This window comes from Narcine bancroftii, chromosome 13 (assembly GCF_036971445.1).
Source record: "Narcine bancroftii isolate sNarBan1 chromosome 13, sNarBan1.hap1, whole genome shotgun sequence".
In the NCBI taxonomy this organism is placed as follows: Eukaryota; Metazoa; Chordata; class Chondrichthyes; order Torpediniformes; family Narcinidae; genus Narcine; species Narcine bancroftii.
Genome location: NC_091481.1, coordinates 72387764 through 72413319, shown reverse-complemented (window position 1 = coordinate 72413319; position 25556 = coordinate 72387764). Strand labels below are relative to the sequence as shown.

Below are 25556 nucleotides of genomic sequence, written 5' to 3'. Positions count from 1 at the left end.
AATGAGTTTGGAGGGGGTTGGGAAGGGGGGGGGGGGGAGAAGGGAAGGTCGGTGAGAAAAAAGGGGAGAAAATGCCACTGTGTATATTTAAGAAGGAAATGTTTGTATGTATTTTGATTGATATGGTTCACAGTGTAAAAAATGAAAACATTTTAAAAATTCTTTGAACACAAAAGTACCAACTGCTCACAAAATATCTGTTTTGCTTACTTGGTTTTCCTCACCCACTTGGGTGATTCTGCCAAGGTATGAAGCAAGAGGCACCCAGAAATCACTAGCTTTTATCACAAAATTTACTCATAGCTAGAGTAACCCCAATCCACTTAGACCAGAATGGCAATGAATTATTTCACATGTTATCAACCTGCAAACAGGGCAAGGTATTGCCCAATGTCAGACCAAAAAAAACAGAATCTTATCCGTAGCATGGTTTTTTTTTAATAATTTTTTTTTTTACATACAGCACAATAACAGGCCCTTTTGGCCCATGAGCCCAATTGACCAAGAAGAGTAGGAATGCAGACCCAGGGAGAACGTACAAACTCCTTACAGACAGTGCCAGATTCGACCCCAGTCCCAGTCACTGGTGCTGTAACAGCATTGAGCTAACCGGTAAGCTAACTCTGGTTCCTCTCCCCACAACCACACCCTCCCCCAAAAAAAATATAAATCCCAGAATTGGTTTCTCAGAGACTGATTTCCAAAACCAGTTTAACCTGCCAAATGAGTGGCCAGAGAATCAGGGACCTCTTCAGTTCATCACAACTTAAAATACAACTTAAGACTCCCACTCACAATGCAGTAATTCCTTTGGGGGATGTGGAAGAAAACAGCTGCCTGCCAAATTGGCCTTAAGAGTTTGCAAAATTAACACTTTATTCACCACTTCCCAGAGGAGACAAGAGATGATTTTGAGTATTAATTCTCTTTGGTACTGCATTGCGAAGGCAGCACAACACTTTTACTGTGCCAGCAACCACAGGATCGAATCCCGCGCTGTCTGTACGGAGTTTGTACGTTCTGCATGGGTTTCCTACAAGGGCTCCAGTTTCCTCCCACTGTTCAAAACATACTGGTCAATTGGATAGCCAGGGCCTGTTACTGTTCTCCATGTCTAAATTTTAAAATTCACAGTTTAATCTGCTGAGTTTCTTCAGCAATGTTTTTTTACTAGCATGCATTGCTGTTTTTTGGGTTGGGGTGAGGAGGCAAATGATGGAGCAGGTTACTGACAGGACAAGTGGGGCAGTCATTTGCGATGTTCTGAGCTCCATTCACCATTGATGCAGGGCTTCTGTGCATGGAGTCAAGGTCTTCAATACCACCCTGAATGTACGTCATCCTCCAGGAGGATTTTCTCAATGAGGCTGAGCAATTCCTGCATTCTTGCAATCTCTTTCTGTGACAGCTCAGTAGTTGGCATTTTGGGAGTTTGACTTCAGATTTGTGAGCACTTCAGCCTAGTCAACAGTACTGACTGAGTGTCACTAGGTCTCAAGGTATTGGCCTGGGATAAGCAAATCAATGCCTGGGTCTCAGCTTTCCAGAGAATTTGGCAGCAACTCTCTTGATGCCATCTTTGTTTGTTCAAGGTTGTTCAGGTCTCAGAAGAATACAAAATAGCAGCGAACACTGCAACCCAGTTGACCACGGGTTGTGTTGGATCTGGAGTCTTGAAATTCCAGAACCTCAAATGAAAAGCTGTGCTGGCACATTATTACTTGCGCACTTCAGTACCTGCATATCTATAATTTTTCAAGTGAAGCCACATTTCACTTGTGAATCTGCAGGGGTTGTCTACTGTATCCAGTGCTCCCACTGTGGTCTCCTCTACATTGGAAACTGCACGCAGACTGGGAGATTGCTTCATTGAGCACCTTGATTTTGTCCTCCACAATAGTGTGGATCTCCCAGTGGCCACCCATTTCAATTCCACACTCCATTTCCTTGCCAACATGTCTGTCCATGGTCTCATGCACGGCCAGACTGAGACCACCTGCAAGTTGGAGGAACAACACCTCATCTTCTGACTGGGCACCCTCCAACCGAATGACTTCTCTGGCTTTCATTAACCTCTCCCCCCCCCCACCCTTCTTTCCCCTGTTGTCTCTCCATTCCGTCTCCTTTTGCACAGACATGATAAATTCTACTAGCCCCTTATCATATCCAATTAAAACCTTTTGTTGGTCTGGATTCCTCCCCCATTGTTTGAATTCTTGAGACTGATATATTCCGTTTCAGCCTTTTCCTTGAAGGGCTCAAGCCCGAAACGTCGGTGATATATCTTTGTCTCCTCTAGATGCTGAATAGGCTAGCTGAGTTCCTCCAGCATTTTGGTGTGTTTATAACAATCACAGCGTCTGTCGCCTATCGTGTTTCACTCTCCTCTATAATCTTCCAAGATACCCAACTCTGACCTCTAACATGCCCAGCTGTAAGCATCCAGTTCAAATTATTCCCTTCCTGAATCTCTGATCATGATCTGGCTTTGAACTTTACGTGGTTCTGTATTAAATTATGCATCCATCATGGACAATTTCAGCAGTTTTTAAAATATTTTTATTGATATTTTTATAATTAAAAATTTGAACAATTATGAAATGTCCTACAGGATTAGGAAAGTTACAATAATGATGGTATGTACAAGTTCAAAACACAATCTAAATGATGCAATAAAACATAAAATAAATAATTTCTAAACCCCCCCTTCCCCGAAGCAACATTAAAAATCCAAGTAGCACAGTGTTGGAGAGGGACAGCACCATGCCAAAATTCCAAATCCACACAAACTCAAGGTTCTGACAGTGGTCCATGAACAAGGCCCATATCGTTTGAAATTTAATATTTGAATCAATGATAGCATATCTAAATTTTTCCCCCATATTTAAACAAGACATAATATCCCTTAGCCTTTGTGAATGTATAGGTGGAGTACTATCTTTCCATTTAATCAAAATTGCATGTCTGGCCATCAACAAAGGATAAAATGCGACAGTGAATTGAAGTTAGTCTCAGAGTGCTGTTTGTTTTATAATTTGTTTTTGATAAAGACTACTAAAATTGATGTGTGCATGGAAAGAAGAAATCAATGGCAAGGGAAGAGATGTGAACACAAATGGGAAGACCACCTGCCCCTTATTTCATTCAGTGAAGTCTGACTGTCACCCAATGCCACCACCTACCCTGGCTCACCTTAATGAAATGATCTGTCATGTCAGACACAATGCTAAAACCACATCATATTGTGGTTGAATGAGCAAGAGGAGAAAGAAGGAAGGGCTGACAGAGGAGGTCTTTATGAAATTAGTTGGTGGATTTTGTTCCTGAAATACCCTGCCACATTTCACAAGTTCTGACCACCAGTAATGCTTCCCTCAGCCACCAACAAAATTAGTGACTCAGCTCAAACATCCTGCAGGATGCATGGACACCAGCCTTCGAAAGTTTAAAACCAAATTATATTGATGAGTAGGTCTGTGGAAGGAAATCTTGCTCTAACAAAAGAATTCACACTGGAGTCTGTTCTTTTATTTTAGGCCAAATGCCAGAATGCTGTTTTCACGTTTTTAAATTAGTTGTACGTGAATCAATTTGTGACAAGGCTGTTGAAGGCATTATTTAATGACTGGCTGCTGCTACAGAATCAGAACACAACACACAGTGAAAGGAACAATTTCCAACATCTCTCTCAATTTCTGTGCCCAACAAGTCCAACAATCACCTCTGCTCTCGCAAACCTATGGAAGCCCCAAAGGGAAAAGCTGCAATAATTACAGGAACTAAAACTATTAAATAGGATTCCCTCTGAGGAAGGGTTGTCAGTCTCCATCAGAAAGGTGGGGCAGCTTGAAAGAGGGTATGTCTTTAATAACAGGTACCTGTGAAAGTTACACAAACAACTCATTTCCCTGAAGTGCAAATTGTCAGATAAAGGCAAGGCTTCCAAGGTTAAACCTCTACCTGAGGGTAGAGGTTTGGAACTCTTGACCTGCCCATGTTTGAACAGGTATATGTATATGATTGTCATTCTCGGCAACACAAACCAAGTCACAATGTCATTGATCACTGTGGCTCTGCGCCAAAACAAAGGCACAACAAACAACGACACAAACACTAGCCCTTCCAGCTCAAAAATCCGTAATACAAGATAGTTCAAAACAGTTTCAGTTTGAGAGTACATTGTTCATTGATGATAAGGTGTGTTCATGCTGGGCCTCCTCTTTGAGGCCAGCTTCAAACATGGATAAAAATTTTAAACTACCTCTTTAGGGAGCGGCCCTAAAAGGCTGCTCCAGCGCTGCTTATATGCAGAGTGGTGCCTCTGTGCGTAATCTGGAGCCGATGTAGGCAGGGTGACTGTTGCCATAACACTGCCCGTCATAAATAAGCAGCAGGACAATGGCCATTTTCTCTATCCACAATTCCCCACACAGCTGGAACCACTCTGCGCTTCCTAAAACAGTTCCAGCTGCGTGGGGGATAATGGGTAGGGGAGACAGCCATTGCTCTGCAGCGTATTGAACAGCAGCCCAGTGAGGTGCCAGATGGCCAGCAGGGCTGTCATAATCCACCCTGGCTACCCCCTGATGGCTCTCCCAGCTGCCCCTGGGTCATGGAGGAAGAGGGGTGAGTGGGAGTGAGAGAAGCGAGATGGGTCGCCGGCTGACAGCATCTTCGCGATATCATCAGCCCGCCCCTCGCAGCGGCAGTACACTCGTGATGCGTGATGGAGCACTGCGCTCCATGCTGACACTACCTCAGAGCGGGAATGGAGTCAGCGCCTTGGAGCCGGATGGGGAGCATTTATGAGGGTAAGTTTTCCATCATAAGGGTGGAGAATCTCCACCTTGAGATTCCCACTGGCCTGTTCTCAATACTATCATGTAGCATGTGCAGCCTAAATGCATCAAATAAATTTAACTTGTGAATAATCAGCTCATTTATCATCTAATATGCACACAGACATTAATCTATGTCACTTTTCTTGTTGGAAAAAAGGATATCCATATTATTTCTACTATTTTATCCAATGAACCACTGGCAGAACAACTGATCACTGCCTTGAGAACCTTGTGGAATTATACAATTTCAGGGAGGAAATTACCTACAAATTCTTGGATTAATCACTCCTTTAAGTTTTTAGACTGCAGGCATGTAATGCCACAATCAAGGAATTTGGCCACTACACGGGCAGTCTAAAAAGGAACGTGCAGGAACTTGGGAGTCATTTCCCACACCACGATTTATCCTGCAAGGACCCCTACAACTTTTTGGAGGAAGACTGCGGCGCAAATCGTACCGGAAATTCCGCTGACAGCCCCCCACTCTACTGGATGTTGCGCTTGGGCACTTGCAGCCTAATAAGAAGGTGCCCAGTGTGAACGACCTCACAGGCAGTAATGACGTTAAATTTTTTCCCCCAACGTTCCAGTCCAAAAACCATTCCTGTTGTTTATTTGTACCAGAGAGATGGCCTCCCCTTACTCGTTCATCCACGACATCGCAACTTTCCTGCAATCAATGCATGCATTTAAAAAGAATCAATGAACTCAGTCTATGAAGCCAGCTTTTTGGGCAGAGCTTTCCATGACCTGCAAGGTACCCAAGCCCATCTGCCGATGTGTACACACCACTTTTTTTGAGCATAGATCCAGGCAGCAGACCACAGCTGGTTGACACGAACCAATGCAGCAAAAAGTATTGCCAGCAAGGCCTCATCACCCTTCAATGGCATTAAATGATCAGCAGTATTGCAGAACAAAGTATTTTAGCAATATCAACTATATAATCCGTGTCAATTTTTTTCCTTCAAATCAGAAAATGAGTGGCTGGAGGAACTCCGGTCATGCAACATCTCTGGATGAAAATGGAGAGTTAATGTTTTGTGTCAAGACTCCAAAACTCTTCAGAAATTCTTAGTCTCAAGTTTCCTTGCACAGCCTACTATTTGTCCTTGAACATTCTAACTTCAATACAAGTGAAATGACATGAACATCATTATATGGTTCATTTAATATAGTAATATGCATCTTTTTTTTTTTAAAAAGTCAAAAAGTTTCAAGAGTTTTACATTGCTTGAAAAGTATTTATCTTATCTAGGGTCACCTCACTCTAAGGAAGTTTTTCAAATTTAGCTGAAGGTAAGCTTTGGGAATACCAGCACCAATCAGTCCAACTGGTTGCATGACTCATTGTTTGCTGTGGGTCTGGATTCCTTTCAGTGGTTGTTACTCCACAAACCAAATGCTGCAATACAAAGCAGGGTGAATGACCTTCTACCTGACCCCCTGGTAGGTGAAGGAGAAATGATGCTGTAAATGATAAACAGAAAAAACAGTACGTAATCATCTGTGAACCCAGTCCATTCCCCAGGTCTGATCACATGCCTCGAATGCTGTAATGGAGGTAAACTGACTCACGCCAGTCCTGTGTGGATAACTGTGGCAGGATCCATCCACCACTGGCCCACCAATTTCAGAATCTCAATGACAGTTCCTGCTGAATTAATTGGAAGCCAAATGGATAAGAACACAAGAGAGGAGCAGGAGTCGGCTATCCAGCCCATAGAGCCTGCTCCACCATTCAATGAGATCACAGCTGATCTGGTGATAGGTTAATCTCCACCAACCTGCCTTTCCCCCCCCCAATAAAAAAGTGACTGCATACAGTGACAAAAATTGTTCAGACATTAACACCATTCAAGCTTTTGAGCAAAGACAGAAAATCCTGAAACTACACAGTGGGTCAGGTAGCATCCATGGGAAAAGAAAAGGTTCAAGTCAATGACCCTTCTCTGGAATGAAGAAAGAAAAAGTTTTAAGTTGAAAAGGAATGAAGAAAACAGAGGAATGTTCTTTAGAGGGTGCAGGTCAACACAGCCCATGTAACTGGCAGTTAGAAAATAAGGATGAGAGGGGACTTCAAGGTCTACTAGATCCTGAGAGGCACACACAAGGTGGACAGCCCGCACCTTTTACTCAGGGTGGGAGTAGCAAACTCCAGAGGACATCTGTACAAAGTGAAGGGAGGAAAGTTTAGGGGGGGCATCAGGGGCAAGTTGTTTTTTTTTTTAAATATATAGAGTTGTGGATGCCTGGAATGCATTACCAAGAGTGGTGGTGGAGGCTGGAACATTGAGGGCATTTAAGAGATTCTTGGACAGGCACATGAATGAGAGAGAAAGGTTAGGAGGTAGGGAGGTTTTTTGGGGGATAGGTATATATCAGTTTGCACCATATTATGGGCTGAAGGGCCTGGACTGATTCTTTGTTTGATGTAAAACAACCAAAATTTGGTTGGGGGGAGTGGTGGGTTACCCAAATCTGCTGAATTCAGAAGTACTCAAAGTATTCGAAAAGGGAATAAAAAGCATTTGAAGATAAAGTCAAACAGAAAAGTTCAAGCCCTAGAATAAAAAAAACACCAGATGTATGAATATTCAGGCTAAAAAATGCTGGTCTCAGGATGAGAGGAATGCTGTCCTGCTGCTGACAAGACCAGTTTGTTACTGTAATTTACAATGAGCTTCAGTAATCCAGCTTTATATCACTCACTGTCTCTTGGCAGAGGGATTAAATGAAGAAGATTGAAAGCATCAAATTTATAGCTCATTCTCAATACAAAACAATTCATCATTCTCAGTTTAAGACTGGGGAGTGACACTAAATTGGCTTCTGCACTTCCAGGTCAAGAGGAAGGGAAAGAAAAGAGATTGATAATTAGTCAGAATTTCAATTCTTAATTACATGCACAGGTCCCAATCGAATCCACATTATTACCATCGTAACTCATTTGAAAATGATGGGTATTGAGCCAGAGACCAGAGGAACGGCTGACATCGGAGGAAAGTGAAATAGAAACATTGTCTTTATGAGTTTATCAGTTCTTTATTCCGAGTAAAATGAACCATGTTATTTATTCACAGAATTGTGCATTTGAGGTCAGTTATTTGCATGTCTGTAAACAGGAGTGGCAAATTCAGGTATGTTGTTTGACGAAAGAGACTCAGGGACTTCAAAAACTGGGTTATTGTCACAAGTTAATCCTTTACACCCCCCCCCCCACCCCCACCCCCACCCCCACCAAAATCAAAACTGCAAAACAATGTCTTTACTTATAGACTTTCACAACGCTTGAAAGCCAGATCTAAGTCAATGCTTTAAAAGCCATTAAGGGTGGCACAGTTGGCAAAACAGTTAGCGCAACGCCTTTACAGCGCCAGCAATCAGGACCAGGGTTCAAATTCTGTGCAGTCTGTAAGGCGTTTATACATTCTCCACGTATCTGCAGGGGTTTTCTCCAGGGGCTTCAGTTTCCTCTCACAGTTCAAAATGTACGAGGATTGTAGGTAAATTTGGTGTAATTTGGGCAGCATGAGCTCATAGGCCCGAATTGGCCTGTTACATTACTATACACTTTTTTAAATTAAATTTGAATGATAACAAAGACCTTTCTGACCCATGAAACCCCTGCAGCCCAATTACACCCAATAACCTACCAACCCCGTACGCTTTGGAGGATGGGAGAAAACCTACGCAGGTCACGAGGAGACTCCTTAGTCACGAGGAAACTCCTTAGACAGTGCTGGATTCAAACCATGTCACTGGAACTGTAATAGCATTTATATTTAACACATTTCCTTCATACTCCTTGCCAATTTTCATAGTTCCAATGTTGTATTCATACAAAAGGCCTTTAATTTGACAAGCCAAAAAGTGATCAGAATCAGGATCAGGATTTATTGTCAGGAAATTCAGTGTTTTTGCGACAGCGTCACAGTGAAAACATTCATATTATAACCATCTTACAACATTACTATAAATTTTTTAAAGTAGTGCAAGAAGCACTTTATTAATTATTCAGGAATCTGATGGCAGCGGGAAGGAGCTGTCCTTGTGCCGTTGTGCGCTCGTATTTAGACTCCTGTATTTTTTTTCCCCGATGGTCACAGAGTGAAGAGGGCATGGCCTGGGTGGTGAAGATCTTTGAGGATAGAGGCTGCTTTTTTTTTAAAGACACTGCCTCGTGTAGATGTCCTCGATGGAATGAAGCCCAGTGCCCATGATAAAGTCGGCTGAGTGAACAACCCTCGAGTTTATTCTTGATCTGAGAGTTGGCACCTCCATAACAGGCAATCACTCAACCAGCCAGAATGCTCTCAACGGTACACCTGTAGAAGTTTGAGAGTCTTCGGTGACATACCAAATCTCCTCAGACACCTCACAAAGTGTAGCTGCTGTCGAGCCTTCTCTGTGATTGCATCGATGTGATAGTAGGAGACCAAATACTTGGTGAAAGTGCTAACTTTTACAGGAGGAGCCTAAACACGACATAGAAGAGGTGCAAGGGAATTATCAATGGCACAAACCACACCCAAATGATATGTTGACAAGCCAATAACACCTGCTAAACAAAACAAGATGGATGAAGCCAAAGAAATGGTCTACTACACTTTTCAGATTGAGCAACAAATATCCATTTGTTCTCTAGAAACAATCAATAGTTTGCGCGTCCATTTATAATGATTATTGAGAAAATAAACATAAATCAATTGCCCTTTGCAATGATGAGCCCTGCTTCAAATCAGACCCTACTTGCTTTACAATTCATCTGAGGGTAATTAAAGAGATGTGGAAGAAGCAATCTCTATCAAAAATTGAACAAGTGGAATTTACAGAATAGAGAGAATTAAACGAACAAGGTCAAAAACATGAACTTTATAGCCCATATTCAATACAAAACAATTTATCATTCTTGGTTGAAGACTGGTTATCTTGGCGGTAGACTGGATGCCCAGTCAATGGTTGTTCTGTGGATAAGCATGAGTCAGCTGTTAAACATCTAGAAAGGGCCTGAGAGCAGCCCTTCCTTCAACTCTGGCATTCCAAACCTTTTTTCTACCTGACATGGTTCGAGGACAAAAAAGTCCATTTGCTTTGCAAGGATTTTCATCCTCACAAGCGAAATTTTTTAGCCTAAACTCAAAGAACTGCAAGAAACGTGTAAGCCAACATTCAAGCTTGGAGTGGGATGCCAGTTAGCCTTTTGAACCCACTATTCGACTCAATAAGATCATGAGTGACCCAATTATAATCTCAACTTTGCACTTCTACATAGCCCTTTAAACCCTTCACACTTTTGCTAAAGAACGTACCTCTAAGCTTAAATAAAATGATCATTTTTTTTGTTTTGTGCCCTTTGAGGAGTTCAAAAGATTGTTAACTACTAAAGAAATATCTCAAACAGGCAATTTTTATTTATTTATATATATATATATATGTATATGTATATATGTGTGTGTGTGTGTGTGTGTGTGTGTATATATATATGTGTGTGTGTATATATATATATGTGTGTGTGTATATATATATGTGTGTGTGTGTATATATATATATGTGTGTGTGTATATATATATGTGTGTGTGTATATATATATGTGTGTGTGTGTGTGTGTGTCTGTATATATATATGTATGTATTTATAAACGAGAACAGAGGATGTTTCTGCTCTTTTTTTAAATTTTTTATTTTTCACACCATAAATCACAATAGCCATGATATACACTTTTTCTTTTCCACACATTTACAGTGACTTTTTCTCCCTCCCCCCTCCCTCCTCCCAAGCCACCCCCCCATCCCTCCCCCCTCTCATCCATTTTAGTTATACAATCTAGGTTGCATTAATTCAGTTAGACAATGTTGTCATTCAACAAAAATACACCAGAAATTCTACTGAGTCCATTTTTTTCTTCTCTTCTCCTTCCATCAACTTAGGTAATGTTTGTTCCCGGTAGGTTTTCGCTATTGTATTTAATGTAAGGCTCCCATACTTGTTCGAATATTTCAATATTATTTCTTAAACTATATGTTATTTTTTCTAATGGAATACATTTATTCATTTCTATATACCATTGTTGTATTTTCAAATTATCTTCCAATTTCCAGGTTGACATAATACATTTTTTTGCTACAGCTAGGGCTATCTTAACAAATCTTTTTTGTGCATCCTCCAAGTCAATTCCAAATTCTTTATTTTTTATGTTACTTAGGAGAAAGATCTCTGGATTCTTTGGTATATTGTTTTCTGTTATTTTATTTAATATCTGATTGAGATCATCCCAAAATTTTTCTACTCTCTCACATGTCCAGATTGCATGAATTGTTGTTCCCCTTTCTTTTTTACATCGAAAACATCTATCAGATACTGTTGGGTCCCATTTATTTAACTTTTGCGGTGTAATGTATAGTCTGTGTAACCAATTATATTGTATCATACGCAGCCTCGTATTTATTGTATTTCTCATCGTTCCAGAGCATAACTTCTCCCATGTTTCCTTTTTTATCTTTATATTTAAATCTTGTTCCCATTTTTGTTTAGTTTTACCATTTGTTTCCTCATTTTCCTTTTCTTGCAGTTTAATATACATATTTTTTATAAATCTTTTGATTAACATTGTATCTGTAATCACATATTCAAGGTTACTTCCCTCTGGTAAACTCAAGTTGCTTCCTAATTTATCTTTCAAGTAGGATCTCAGTTGGTAATATGCCAGCGCTGTATCTCCCGTTATATTGTACTTATCTCTCATTTGTTCAAAGGATAAGAATCTACTTCCTGAAAAACAATTTTCTATTCTTTTAATCCCTTTTTTTTCCCATTTTCTAAAGGCAAGGTTGTCTATTGTAAAAGGGAGTAGCTTATTTTGCGTCAATATTAGTTTTGGTATTTGGTAATTTATTTTATTTCTTTCTACATGTATCTTCTTCCATATATTGAGGAGATGGTGTAATACTGGAGAAGTTCTATGTTGTACCAATTTTTCGTCCCATTTATATAATATGTGTTCAGGTATCTTTTCCCCTATTTTATCTAATTCTAGTCTCGTCCAGTCTGGTTTTTCCCTTGTTTGATAAAAATCTGATAGGTACCTTAATTGTGCGGCTCTATAATAATTTTTGAAGTTTGGCAATTGTAAGCCTCCTTGTTTATACCATTCTGTTAATTTGTCTAGTGCTATCCTCGGTTTCCCCCCTCTCCATAAAAATCTCCTTATTATTTTCTTTAACTCTTTGAAGAATTTTTCTGTCAGTTGTATTGGCAATGCCTGAAATAAGTATAGTATCCTTGGAAAAATGTTCATTTTAATACAGTTTATCCTTCCTATCAGTGTTAGTGGTAGCTCTTTCCAATGCTCTAAATCGTCCTGTAGTTTTTTCATTAGTGGATTGTAATTGAGTTTATATAATTGGCCTAGATTTTTGTTTATTTGCACACCTAGGTATCTTATTGCCTGCGTTTGCCATCTGAATGGGGATTCCTCCTTAAATTTTGAGAAATCCGCGTTATTCATAGGCATTGCTTCACTTTTATTTACGTTTATCTTGTATCCCGACACTTCTCCATATTCCTTCAATTTCTTATATAGTTCTTTTATTGATAGTTCTGGTTCTGTTAAGTACACTATCACATCATCCGCAAACAGACTGATTTTATATTCCCTGTCTTTTATTTTTATTCCTTTTATATTATTATCTCTTCTTATCGATTCTGCTAGTGGTTCTATAGCTAGCGCAAACAATAATGGTGATAGTGGGCATCCCTGCCGCGTTGACCTGCTTAAGTTAAATTGCTTTGATACATGTCCATTTACTGTCACTTTCGCTAACGGTCCCTTATATAATGCTTTAATCCAATTAATATACTTCTCCGGTAAACTGAATTTTTGCAATACTTTGAACAAGTAATTCCATTCTACTCTGTCGAAGGCCTTCTCTGCGTCTAAAGCAACTGCTACTGCCGGTGCTTTATTTCCTTCTACTGCATGAATTAAGTTAATAAATTTACAAATATTGTCTGTTGTGCGTCTTTTTTTGATAAATCCAGTTTGGTCTAAATTTACCATTTTCGGTACCTGTTCTGCTAATCTGTTCGCTAATAGTTTAGCTATTATCTTATAATCTGTGTTTAGCAAAGATATTGGTCTATATGACGCTGGTGAGAGTGGATCTTTCCCTTGTTTTAGTATCACTGTAATTATTGCTGTTTTACATGAATCTGGTAAGTTTTGTGTCTCATCAATCTGGTTGATTACATCCAGGAGGGGCGGTATTATTAGGTCTTTAAATGTTTTGTAGAATTCTATTGGGAGTCCATCCTCTCCTGGTGTCTTATTATTTGGTAAATTTTTTATTATCTCTTGTATTTCTACTGTTCCAAATGGTTCTGTTAATTTATTTTGTTCCTCTATTTGTAGTTTTGGTAGTTCAATTTTAGTCAAAAATTCATCTATTTTCCCTTCTTTCCCTTCGTTTTCGGTTCGGTATAATTGTTCATAGAATTCTCTGAAGTTTTCCTTAATTTCTTTTGGATTATATGTAATTTGTTTGTCTTTTTTCCTTGTTGCCAATACCGTTTTCTTAGTTTGCTCTGTCTTAAGCTGCCATGCTAGGATTTTGTGTGTTTTTTCCCCTAGTTCATAATATTTCTGTTTTGTCTTCATTATATTCTTCTCCACCTTATATGTTTGTAATGTTTCATATTTTATTTTTTTATCCGCCAATTCTCTTCTTTTGGTTGTATCTTCCTTTATTGCTAATTTTTTTTCTATGTTTATTATTTCCCTTTCCAACTGCTCTGTTTCCTGATTATAGTCCTTCTTCATCTTGGTTGCATAACTTATTATTTGCCCTCTAATGAATGCTTTCATTGCGTCCCATAGTATAAACTTATCTTCCACTGATTCCGTATTTACTTCAAAGTACATTTTTAATTGTTTTTCAATAAATTCTCTAAAATCCTGTCTTTTAAGTAGCATGGGGTTTAATCTCCATCTATACATTCTTGGAGGGATGTCTTCTAGCTCTATTGCCAATAACAGGGGTGAGTGGTCCGATAATAGTCTAGCTTTATATTCCGTTTTCCTAACTCTCCCTTGTATGTGGGCTGATAACAGGAATAGGTCTATCCTTGAGTATGTTTTATGTCTAGTCGAGTAGTATGAGTATTCCTTTTCTTTTGGGTTTTGTTTCCTCCATATGTCCACAAGTTTCATTTCTTGCATTGATTTAATTATAAATTTGGTTACTTTGTTCTTCCTGTTAATTTTTTTCCCCGTTTTATCCATATTTGGATCCAAATTCAGATTGAAATCCCCTCCTATTAGTATGTTCCCTTGCGTATTAGCTACCTTCAAAAAGATATCTTGCATAAACTTTTGATCTTCTTCGTTAGGTGAATATATATTAAGTAGATTCCAAAGCTCTGAATATATCTGACATTTTATCATAACATATCTCCCTGCTGGATCTATTATTTCCTCTTCTATTTTAAATGGCACATTTTTGCTAATTAATATAGCCACTCCTCTTGCTTTTGAATTATACGATGCTGCTGTTACATGTCCTACCCAATCTCTCTTTAATTTCTTGTGCTCCAATTCAGTTAAATGTGTTTCTTGGACAAATGCTATATCTATTTTTTCCTTTTTCAGTAAATTTAGTAGTTTCTTCCTTTTAATTTGGTTATGTATTCCATTAATATTTAGAGTCATATAGTTCAGCGTAGCCATTTTATATTTTGTTTATCTTCTCTTTCCGTTTTTCCATCATTACCTTTCCTCCTTTTCCATTTCTGTTTTCTTATTTTCAACTCTTTACCAGACAACATTCCTACAACATCCAACATTTTCCTTATTCTCCTATTTCTATCTTCTTTATCCCCAATCTCCCCTTCCCCTCCTGAGTTGCCCTTTATCCCTTGTCGGACAACCACATCTCCCCTCTCCATTTGGATTTGCGAATCCACTCGCAAGCGTCAACTGATTTTGCAGTGACCGCTCTTTTCCCCCCACCCAGCCCCCCCCAGAAAAGATTTCGTTTTTTATATGTCACAAAGGTCACTCTTTTAGTTCCCTCCTTATTCTCTCTATTCCATTACCTTCCCTTATTAATTCTTGTCTATACTTTCTATGTTTTCCTCTAATTACAGATACTTTCACATATGCCCGTTGTCTCTATTCACTCTTATACCTCTTTACCCGCATACATATCAATCGTGGTCATTTTTACCCTCCTTACCCGTCTTCATCCCTCAGTCTATTTTTGTCTTTACCCACATACATATCAATCGTGATAATTTTTGCTCTCATTACCCGTCTTCATCCCTCAGTCTATTTTTGTAATTGTTCTGCAAATTTTCGTGCTTCTTCTGGATCCGAGAATAGTCTGTTTTGTTGTCCTGGAATAAATATTTTCAATACCGCAGGATGCTTCAGTGTAAATTTATATCCTTTCTTCCATAAAATCGCTTTTGCTGCATTGAACTCTTTTCTCTTCTTTAGGAGTTCAAAGCTTATATCTGGATAAATGAAGATTTTTTGCCCTTTATACTCCAGTGGTTTGTTGCCCTCTCTTACTTTTTCCATTGTCTTCTCCAGCACCTTTTCTCTTGTAGTATATCTTAGGAATTTTACTACAATAGATCTTGGTTTTTGTTGTGGTTGTGGTTTAGGGGCCAATGCTCTATGTGCCCTTTCTATTTCCATTTCTTGCTGTAGTTCTGGACATCCTAGGGCCTTAGGGATCCATTCTTTTATAAACTCCCTCATATTCTTGCCTTCTACATCTTCCTTAAGGCCCACTATCTTTATGTTATTTCTTCTGTTATAATTTTCCATTATATCTATTTTTTGGGCTAGTAATTCTTGTGTCTCTTTAGTTTTTTTATTAGATTCCTCCAATTTCTTTTTTAAGTCTTCTACCTCCATTTCTGCTGCTATTGCCCGTTCTTCCATCTTGTCCATTTTTTTCCCCATTTCTGTTAAGGTCATATCCATTTTATTTATTTTCTTTTCTGTGTTGTTTATTCTTCTTCTTAAATCATTGAATTCCTGTGTTTGCCATTCTTTAAATGACTCCATGTATCCTCTAACAAGAGCAAGTACCTCCTTTACCTTGCCTATCTTTTCTTCTTCTATTTCCCTGTACTCTTCCTCTTCCTCTTCTTCTTCCTCTAGGTTGACCATCTGTTGTTTCTTTGCTGCCCTTTCCTCCTCTTCTTTCTTGTTTCCATTGTCTTCTGTGGTGTCTTCTTGCTGCAGGTGTTCTGCAGCTGTCGTTGCCGGCTGTGGAGATCGACTCCCCAGCTGGTCCCCCCTCCCGTCGGTGTGTTTTTTTGTATGCGCATCGCGCATGCGCGACTCCTCGCGCATGCGCGGTTGCGCACTTTTACTCGGCTCTGTGAGCCATTGTTGTAGTTCTCTTTCTACCGACCTGAGGTAGTGGGGTCTTCTCTCCACAGCGGGCCTCTTCGGACAGGTAAGGCCTTCACCTTTTTCCTCCGTTGTCTTCTCTTCCTCTCTTCTTTCCGTTGATTTTGATTTTTCTCCTTTTGTCTCCATCTTCTTTCCACCTTTATATTCACTTTTCTTTAACTTGTATTTCTGTGCCTCTGTACTTTCTCTCGTTTTTCCCGACTTTTCTGGAGAGGGCTGGAGTTCACCGTCCGGCCACTACTCCATCACGTGACTCCTCCCCTGGGATGTTTCTGCTCGATGGGTTTTCTCCATCGAGCAGAAACATTCTCTCCACATTCTACTGTCAATGAGCCCACAAGATCTTGTATACTTCAAAAAAAAACCCACCTCTCACACTTCTAAACTGACCAGACACAATGCTTCTGACTGATGGCATTATTATCAGCTTCTCTGGTTTCTGTTAGACCCCCCCCCCCCAAAAAAAACCAAGTCTCCATTCTTTTAGCTATCTCTCTTCCCCTGGTCTCCTTTACCCCAGCATCCCAGCTCTGCATTCCCCTATTGTGTAACCTTTCCTTTCCTCTGGCCTCTTCTCCATATACAATTATCACCTTTTGTCTGTTGCTCTGTACTCCTCCCCCGCCATTTCTTTTATTCAGGTGCTGCCTGCTTTTTCTCCTATCTTCTTTATTCAATACAAGCTGGAGAATCTATTTCTCCTATTCCCACATTTAACAGTACAGTAAAGTTTTTAAAATGTAAATACAACAATAAATTAGCTCTACTTTCCATAAATGCCGACTTAAAATTCAACATTTTGAGTGGAGACAGGTAGCTTCTGAAATACATACAATGGAAGTACATCTGGAACAGAGCCCCTTTGAATACTTAAGTACCAGGTCCGAACATGAAGGACACCCAAAGTACACTACAGCGTTGAGAAAGGACTCATTAGATTCACAAACAGCTGAATATTATATGACAAAGCAGACATGTACTGAACTTTGTTTTCAGTGAATGTTAATACAGGAGATGGCCACTTAATTCCTTCCCTGATCGAGGGTCGGTGAACATTAATTTATTGTCTTCCCCTGTAATAGTTACAGTGGTACAAAATTGGAATGTCCCACCAAGTATCAGTGGAAGTTAAATTATTATTTTTTTTTGATGACTGGTTTTCTTTTGAATTAATTTGCTGTTCCCCAAATTCAACAAATCCTGAAGATGCCTCAAATGATCCTTTCCTTGCTGATGATGTAAATACTGTTCTTTTTTTTAAATTTTTTATTTTTCAGACTATGAACCATACCGACCAAAAATCATTTTCTCCCCTTTTTCCCCCTCCCTTCCCTCCCTCATCCCACCCCCTCCCCACCCACTAAACGTTCAACAAATACAATACATTAAACAATGTCATCACACAGTGAAAATAAACAAGAAAATTGTGTCATCTACTTTTACACACTGGGTCAGTTCATCTCGTCTTCTCATTCTATCATTTTAGGGGTGGAGGTCCACTGTAGGACTTCTGTTGTGTTCCATATACGCTTCCCAAATTTGTTCGAATACTATGATGTTATTTCTTAAATTAGATGTTATTTTTTCTAATGGAATACATTTACTCATTTTTATGTACCATTGCTGTATTCTCAGGCTATCTTCCAATTTCCAGGTTGACATAATACATTTTTTTGCTAAAACCAGCTTGTTTCCTCGTTCTCTTTCTCTTGCAGTTTGATGTACATGTTTGTTATAAATCTTTTAATTATCATTGTGTCTGTAATCAAATATTCAAAATTGCTTCCTTCTGGTTACCTCAGCCTGCTTCCCAATTTGTCCTTCAAGTAGGTTTTCAGTTGGCGGTATGCAAACATTGTACCGTGAGTTATACCATATTTGTACTTCATTTGTTCAAAAGATAATAATTTATTTCCCGAAAAACAATTTTCTATTCTTTTGATCCCTTTTCTCTCCCATTCTCTAAAGAAAAGGTTATCTATTGAGAAAGGGATTAGTTGATTTTGCATCAATATTCATTTTGGTAGTTGATAATTTGTTTTCCTTTCTATGTGAATCTTCTTCCAAATGTTGAGCAGATGGTGCAGTACGGGTGAATTCCCATGTTGCACCAGCTTTTCATCCCACTTATATAGTATATGTTCAGGTACCTTCTCACCTATTTTATCTTGCTCTAATCTGGTCCAATCTAGTTTTTCCCTTATTTGATAAAAATCTGATAGGTATCTTAATTGTGCTGCTCTATAATAATTCGTAAAGTTTGATAGCTGTAAGCCCCCTCGTTTGTACCATTATGTTAATTTATCTAGTGCTCTCCTCGGTTTCCCCCCCTTCCATAAGAATTTCCTTATTATTTACTTTAGCTCCTTGAAGAAATTCTCTGTTAGGTGAATTGGTAACAATTGGAATAGGTATTGTATCCTTGGGAACATATTCATTTTAATGCAATTTACCCTTCCTATCAGTGTTAGTGGCAAATCTTTCCAATGTTCTAAGTCGTCTTGTAATTTCTTCATTAATGGCTGATAATTTAGTTTGTATAGATGGCCTAGATTATTATCTAGCTGAATACCTAGGTATCGGATTGCTTGTGTTTGCCAGCTAAATGGTGATTCTTTCTTAAACTTTGTGAAATCCGCATTATTCATTTGCATCGCTTCACTTTTATTTGCATTGATCTTGTACCCCAATACTTCTCCATATTCCTTCAATTTCTAATGTAATTCTTTTATTGATAATTCTGGTTCTGTTAAGTATACTATGATGTCATCTGAAAATAGACTGATTTTATATTCCTTCTCTTTTATTTTTATCATCTCTTAACTGTTCTTACCAGTTCTGCCAAGGGTACTATAGCTAACGCGAACAGTGAGGGAGATAGTGGACATCCCTGCCTAGTTGACCTGCTTAATATAAATTGGTTTGATATATATCCATTTACTGTCACTTTCGCCAATGGTCCCTTATATAATGCTATAATCCAATTAATATATTCCTCTGGTAGGTTGAACCTCTGTAGTATTTTGAATAAATAATTCCATTCTACTCTGTCAAAAGCTTTCTCGGCGTCTAAGGCAACCAACTGCCACTGTTGGCATCTTGTTTCCTTGTACTGCATGGATTAAGTTAATGAACTTACAGATATTGTCCGTTGTTCGTCTTTTCTTATTAAATCCAGTTTGATCTAGTTTTACTATTTTTGGTACACAGTCAGCCAATCTGTTTGCTAATAGTTTAGCTATTATCTTATAATCTGTGTTGAGTAGAGATATTGGTCTATACGATGCTGGTATTAGTGGATCTTTCCCAGTCTTTGGTATCACTGTAATTATTGCTGTCTTGCATGAATCTGGCATGTTTTGTGTTTCTTCAATCTGGTTCATTACTTCCAGGAGAGGAGGAATTAATAAGTCTTTAAATGTTTTATAGAATTCTATTGGGAGTCTTCTCCCGGCGTTTTATTGTTCGGTATTTTTTAATATATCCTGTATTTCCTCAATTTCAACTGATTTTATTAATTTATTTTGCTCCTCCTTGCAATTTCAGTAGTTCAATTTTAGCTAGAAACTCATCTATTTTGTCTTCTTTCCCTTCGTTCTCAGTTCGATATAATTGCTCATAGAATTCCTTGAAGTTTTCATTGATCTCCGTTGGGTTATATGTAATTTGTTTGTCTTTTTTCCTTGATGCCAATACCGTTCTTTTAGCTTGTTCTGTCTTAAGCTGCCAAGCTAGTATTTTGTGCGTTTTTTGGCCTAGCTCATAATACTTCTGTTTTGTCTTCATTATGTTCTTCTCCACCTTGTATGTTTATAGTGTTTCATATTTTATTTTTTGTCCGCCAATTCTCTTCTTTTTGTTGTATCTTCCCTCGTTGCTGATTCTTTTTCTGTACTTGCTATTTCCCTTTCCAGCTGATCCATTTCCCGATTGTAGTCCTTCTTCATCTTAGTTACATAACTTTTTATCTGCCCTCTAATGAACGCTTTCATTGCATCCCATAGTATAAATTTATTTTTCACTGATTCCGTATTTATTTCAAAGTACATTTTAATTTGTCGCTCAATGAATTCTCTAAAATCCTCATTTAAGTAGCATGGAGTTTAATCTCCATCTATACATTCTCGGTGGGATGCCTTCCATCTCTATTGCCAATAACAGAGGTGAGTGATCCAATAACAATCCAGCTTTATATTCCGTTTTTCTAACTCTCCCTTGGATGTGGGCTGACAACAGGAACAGGTCTATCCTTGAGTATGTTTTATGTCTACCCGAATAATGAATATTCCTTCTCCTTTGGGTGGATGTTGTCTCCTCCATATATCTAAAAGTTGCATTTCCTGCATCAATTTAACCATAAATTTGGTTACTTTGTTCTTTCTGCTAGTCTTTTGTCCAGTTTTGTCCATCTTTGAGTCCAAATTAAGGTTAAAGTCCCCTTCTATCAGTATATTCCCCTGCGTATCTGCAATCTTCAAAAAGATATCTTGCATAAATTTTTCATCCTCTTCATTAGGTGCATATACATTGAGCAAATTCCAAAATTCTAAATATATCTGACACTTTATCATTACATACCTCCCGCTGGATCTATTATTTCCTCCTCTATTTTGATTGGTACATTTTTATTGATTAATATAGCTACTCCTCTGGCTTTTGAATTATATGATGCTGCCATTACATGCCCTACCCAGTCTCTCTTTAATTTTTTTCTTTCTTCAGTAAATTTAACAGCCTCTTTCTTTTGATTTGGTTATGTATTCCGTTAATATTTATAGTCATATAGTTCTACATGGCCATTTCATACTTTGTTTACCTCTCATTTCCGCTTCCTCATCACCACCTTTCCTCCTTACCCATTTGTTTTCTTTTTTTGAACACAATGTAAGACAACACTTCTAAAACAAAATATTTCCACTATTCCCACATCTAAAATTCCCTTAACCCCAAATGTCCCTCCCCTCTCTGAGTTGCCCCTTTGTCCTTTGCCAGGCAACCACAACTCCCCTCTCCATTTGGATTGAGAACCCGCTTGCAAGCGTCAACTGATTTCACAGTAACTGTTATTCTCTCCCTCCCAGCCTCCCCCAGAAAAGACTTTTATCTTCACATATAAAAAAGCTCACCCTCTTAATTCCCCCTTACTTCCTTTCTTCCCTTTTCTTCCCCTTCTTAGTTCTTATTTATACATTATTTTTCTTCTTTGTGAAGTTTGTCGTCATTCTTGTACTTGTTACATCTCATCTCTCTTTCTGTCTTCCAGGCATTCTGCAAATTCTCGTGCTTTCTCCGGATCCGAGAACAGTCTGCTTTGCTGCCCCAGGATAACTATTTTAAGCACCGCTGGATATCTTAACATAAATTTATAGCCTTTCTTCCATAGGATCGATTTTGCTGCGTTAAACTCCTTCCTCTTCTTCAGGAGCTCAAAACTTATGTCTGGGTAGAAAAAATTTTTTTGACCTTTGTATTCCAGTGGCTTTTTGACTTCTCTCATTTTTTTCATTGCCTTCTCCAATATATTTTCTCGTCGTACATCTCAGGAATTTTACTAGAATGGATCTTGGATTTTGTTGTCGCTGTGGTTTTGGGGCTAATATTCTGTGTGTCCTTTCTATTTCCATTCCTTCCTGTATTTCTGGCATTCCTAGGACCCTGGGGATCCATTCTTTTGCCTTCTTTATCTTCCTTAAGGCCCACTATCTTTATATTGTTTCTCCTATTATAGTTTTCCATTATATCCATCTTCTGAGCTAACAACTCCTGTGTTTCTTTAACTTTATCAGTTTCTTCCAATTTTTGTTTTAAGTCATCCACTTCCATTTCTATGGATGTTTCTCATTCTTCCACCTTGTCTACTCTTTTCCCTATTTCTGTCATGACCATCTCTAATCTACTCTTTTTTTCTTCTGTACCTTTTATTCTTCTTTTTATTTCATTAAATTCTCGTGTCTGCCATTCTTTTACTGCTTCCCTATATTCTTGAAACATTTTTTTTTCTATGTACAGTCCATTCCCTTTATCTTCTATTTCTCTGTGCAGAGCTTGATGTTCTCCTTCTTCTGTGTCTGCTCTAGGGTTTGTGTCTTCTTTTCCTTGTATCTGTGTCTCTTCTGACTTTCTTGTTGGGCTGTTTGTCTCAGTTTGTTGGGTTTTTTTTAATGGTGTCTTGATGTTGGTCCTCTTCCTCTGGGCTGGTCATCTGTTGTGTCTCTGATTTCCTTTTTTCATTCTCCTCCTTCCCGTTCCCGTTATTTTCTGTATCTTCCTGTTGGGAGCCCTGCTGTCGGGTCTTTCTCAGCTGTTCAAGGAGTTCCACTCCACAGCTGGTACCCCCTCCCGTCGGTGTTGTCTTTGTCGTGCACATCACGCATGCGCGGTTGCGGACCTCTGTTTGGACAGTGAGCCAACTTTGTAGTCCTGCACTCGGTGGGTCGTGACCCTGCGGGGTTTCCACTGACCTCAGGGAGTGGGCTCCTCTTTCCACGGCGGGTCCCTGCTTCTTTGTACAGGTAAGGCCTTCTCACCTTTCTCTTCTGGCGTTTTTCTTCCCATTGTTTTTGGCTTTTCTTTCTTTGTGCCATTTCCTCCACACTTTTATTTTTTATTTGTTGTGGTTTGTGTGTTGGGGCTTTGCTTTTTCTTTACCTTTTGCTTCTTTTCTGAAGAGGGCTGCTATTCTCCTACTGGCCACTACTCCATCACATGACTCCTCCAAATATCCTTTTTCTCCTACCTTGACGTAGGGATTAGGCCCAAAATATTTACCTCCTATGGACACAGAGAAACCTACCGAGTTCCTCCAGCATTTATTTTTATACATTCATCAGACAAACCCAGGTAGTTTGCAAAAAGCAACCAGCCATTCTAATAACAAGCCATTAATAAGCAGTCTCAACTGCATCCAATGCATTGTTATTCTTCATTAAATACTGTTCTACATGCAATCTCACATGGCCTACATGGCTGAAGTTTGATCTTAAACCACATAGGAGCTGAATTAAGCCATTCTTCCTATTCCTGTCTTCACTGCGATTTGCAGGAGGTAAGTGTTTTGGTTACCTAATTACTTGCAACCCTCACATTTCAGGCTTTTACAAAGCACACGGACCCACCAGTACCTCTACATCTTGTAATCTTTCCTCATTTTGCAAATTCGCCTTTTATATTTTTCATGCTAAAATGTACAATTTAATATCTTCCTTCATTCTACTCTATTTGCCAGATCTTTGCCCACTTACCCAGCCTGTCCTCAAGGATCCCCACCACCCAAGCCATGCCCTCTTCTCACTGCTGCCATCGGAAAGGAGGTGCAGGAGCCCGAAGACTAGCACCCAGCGGCACAAGGCCAGCTTCTTCCCCTCCGCCATCAGATTCCTGAATGAACAATGACCCACAGGCACAGCCTCGCTTTCTCTTATTTTGCACTAATTTTTTTTTTAATGTCATTTATATCAATTTTGCAGACGCAAAGCTACTGTAAAACAACAAATTTTGGGATGTCTTCACGACAATAAATTATGATTCCATCACATCTTTTTATAGCCTCCTCATTCCCTTCATAATCAATTTTCTTGTGTTTATGTCATTAGCAAATCATTTATGAAAAGCCAAAGCCCCAGCACCAATCCCTCTTGTCGCTTGACATCCAGGGAAAGGCCAATGTACGTTTCCAATGGGGCAAAACAATTAGCGTAGTGGTTAGCTCGATGCCTGTATTCAAAACGTACCGGGGGTTGTAGGTTAATTGCATGTAAATTGGGCAGCACAGACTTATGGGCCGAAATGGCTTGTTACTGTGTTGTACGTCTAATTTTTTTTTTAATTTAAAAAATTTAATTGACCAGCCCATCTTCCATCCATGCCAATATGCCACCTCCCAACCCATTAGCTGTAATATTCAACATATACCCAGCAAATGCCATCTGGAGGTCAATCCACAGGACCACAAGAGCAGCAGAGAATCAGTGGAGTGTCCCTCATTGACATGATCTTCCAAGATCGTTGTCCGAAGAGGGCGCACAAAATCACTGAGGACCCCTTCCACCCCAAACACAGCATCTTTCAGCTACTAACCATCCAGGACTCTGATATATAGGAAAAAATATTTGTGCACATGAATACTTGTCCTGCATATGTATTATTTGTCTGTATGTGTGTTATATCTGTTTGTGTCTGCGTCTTGCATCGAGGTCCAGAGAATGCTGTTTCATCGGGTTGTACTTGTACAATCCGATGACAAACTTAACTTGAAGCAGTCTTTTTACCAAAACATTATTTCTTCAGAGGAAGATTAAATTGGTTGATTTTGCCTCATTACTTTGATTTATTTTTTCTAATTGTCCTTTAACACCGTGAATAACAGGTTCTGTTTTCCAAGACATTAAGCTAACTAGCTTGGAGTTTTCTGCCTCCCTCCCACATAAACACGTGAAATTCAGTATTCTAGAATCTAATGAATCTTCCCAAAATCCTGGAAACTTTTCAAAATTAAAACTACCTCGGTCAACATGTTCCAACCTTTAAATCCAAATTGCTCAGCACCACTTCTGCAAGTGTTTGTATTTTCCCCAAGTTCCTCTCTCGAATTCCCAATTTACACCTATTTTGGGAAGGTATGCTCCAGTAAAACACCCCATCAATCCATGAGCATAAGTACACAGTTAAGCTGTCAAAACTTGCAACTCTGCAGCAACCTTCTCTCTCCCAGTCCCATGTTGCCGGGCTGCCCTGACTGCTCCAATTGCACATGTAGCAGAGGTAGGAACAGTTCCTCCTACATGTCTCAGCCCACTAGTTTATTAATACACTGTCCTAGTTTCCTACTGACAGTTGCACAAGTTAACCCACACTGGGAGGGAGAGCTCAGATGCAAAGCAATGCCAAGGGAAAGGAGGAAAGATAAAGAAAAAGTGTATATCATGGCTATTGTGATTTATGGTGTGAAAAATAAAAAATTTAAAAAAAAAAAAAAAAAAAAAAAAAGGAAAGGAGGAAAGATTTGACAACTCTTCCATTTTATGAACATCTTTCAAAATGAGAATTATGGAATCAATTCAAAGCACAACTAAACAGTAAACTCTGGATCAATATAATTTTAAAATAAGCCTTTGTTTGATTCAATCTGATTTTTTTTTTTAAAAATAGGTTAATAGAAAAAGCGGTGACTAATACCTCGATTTGTGTCAATTCAGCAACTGCAGTATGGCTGGATTCAATAACCGTCAAATCCAGATCAATGTGATCACCACACTGGAGGAAGAAAGTAGAAAAAAAAATGCTCTGAA

The 25556-nt window shown here is 38.9% G+C and overlaps 1 protein-coding gene across 1 annotated transcript in view; it reads right to left on the bottom strand.

Moving 5' to 3' along the window:
- LOC138749030 (myocardin-related transcription factor A-like) overlaps positions 1 to 25518 on the bottom strand; it is a 158484-nt gene extending 132966 nt beyond the window's left edge. The window contains exon 1 of the mRNA XM_069910060.1: positions 25444 to 25518. The gene's annotated coding sequence lies outside the window, so the exon portion shown is untranslated. The remainder of the gene's footprint in view (positions 1 to 25443) is intronic.
- Positions 25519 to 25556: the final 38 nt, after the last annotated feature.